We start from the raw sequence: 2,015 nt of genomic DNA, 5'->3' as shown, positions 1-2,015 counted from the left end.
CAAAATTATATAACATAATTTTTATAAATGAATTACATTAGTGTAAATACCATCTAAACTGGGAAATGAAAGAGAATAAAAACACGAGAAATCCACCTTTTTCATCTTTCCATTTAATTTCTTCCTCTCCAAAAGCAACTGTTGTCTGGACTTCAATGGTAAATAATAATGTATTATAAATTTATGTAACTATTTATCTTTTCTAATATTGGTTAATATTTGGGTTGTTTCCACATCTTCATGGTAAATTTACTCTGAAAGAAAGTTTTTTTTTTTTTTTTAATTTCTTTTCACTAAATACTTTTTAAGTGGAGTAATTAAGAGTGGGATAAGGCTTGCATATGTTCAGCTTTAATAAAAATTTCCAAATAGCTGTCTAAAGCTTTTCAGGTAGCAGTATATCAGTGTTCAATCTCATTTCCATCCTTGTCAAAACTTGCTATTATGTGAGTGATTAATTTTAGCCATATTGGTGGATACAGAGTTCATTGTGATTTTCTGGGTGTTCAGGAGACAATATTTTAAGGAAAACAAAAGACTTCACACTGAACCAATAAGCAATATCATGATAAATGAAGAAAATATTGAATCTAAGGTTTTCATTTTACTTATATCTACAATTAGTGCCCATCAAAGCAGCAGTCAAAAAATTAAAAGATGTATTTCATTGCACAAATCTGTTGTTGCAATAAATAAATAAAAACTCTTTAAAATCTTAAAAAGTGAAGATATCTTTTTGAGGACTAAGATATGTCTGAACTAAGCCCTTATATTTTTAATCAGTTCATATATATGTAAAAGTTGAATGATGTATAAGGAAGACCAGAGAAGAATGGATGATTTTGGTTCATAAGGTTGGCAATCATATTGGATATGACAAGGACTGCTAGAAGAATGAATAAATCTGTCTTGGAAGAAGCACAGCCAGAATGCTCCTTAGAAGTGAGGATGGTTGTGTTAGACTGGATTCTCTACAGAAGCAAAACCAGTAAAGCTTATATATATATATATAAAGAGAGAGAGAGAGAGAAATTTATCTTAGGAAAATGGCTCACACACTTACAGAAGCTGGCAAGTCCCAAGTTCTTGGATCAAACATCAAGCCGGAGGCTTTTCTTGACTCACACAGCCGCAGGGGCTGATGAGCTCAAGGTTGGCAGGCAGTACACTGGCTCTTCACTCCAACAAATGATGAATCCAAGATCTCCAGGCCGAAAGGTGGATTGTTCACTCACGGACTGTTGTAGGCAGCACAACAGAATCCCAATCCATAGAAGAGTATCTCTTTTCCCAGGATGTCCATAAATATACTGGAAGTAGGCCACACCCCCAGGGAAACTCCCTTTCAACGGATTGGCTGCTCAAAACATATACATCTGATCCCGTCATGGGAACAACCCACATCACAATTGCTTACTCCACACAGAATTGTGTCCAGCCAAGTTGACACACAGCTCTAACTATCACAATGGTGAAGCTTCATCTGACTAATTTTGACCATGTAATTAGGAGAAAGAGTCTTGGTGGCACTGTGGGTAAGAATTCAGTCAGTCGAAAGTTTGGTGGTTCAAATCCATGGGCAAAAAATGTGGCATCTTTCTTCCATAAAGATTACAGTCTTGGAAACCTTATGGGATAGTTCTACTCTGTCTTGTAGGATCACTATGTTTGGGAATTGACTTGATGGCATTGAGTTTTGGTGTTTTGGCATCAAGAGGAACAAATCCCTTCAGAAAGACATCATGCTTGGTAAATTAGCGGATGGAGAAAAAAGAAGATCTTGAAGGAGTTGGATGAACAGAGTGGCTTCAATAAAGTGCTCAAATATAAATGGGAATGATTGTGAGAATGGTGCAGAACTGGGCAACATTTATTTAATTGTGCATGGGGTCACTATGAGACAGAGCTGATTTGACAGCACCTGAGAATATAACTAGTGAAGTTGCCCAACTTTTCCCAGGTTTATCATTCTTTTTGACAGTCACTTTAATAAAGTGACCCAATTTCATAATTAA

This window comes from Orycteropus afer, unplaced genomic scaffold (assembly GCF_000298275.1).
Source record: "Orycteropus afer afer isolate SDZICR_OR568_19922 unplaced genomic scaffold, OryAfe1.0 scaffold00439, whole genome shotgun sequence".
Lineage (NCBI taxonomy): Eukaryota > Metazoa > Chordata > Mammalia > Tubulidentata > Orycteropodidae > Orycteropus > Orycteropus afer.
This window is presented reverse-complemented; position numbering follows the sequence as displayed.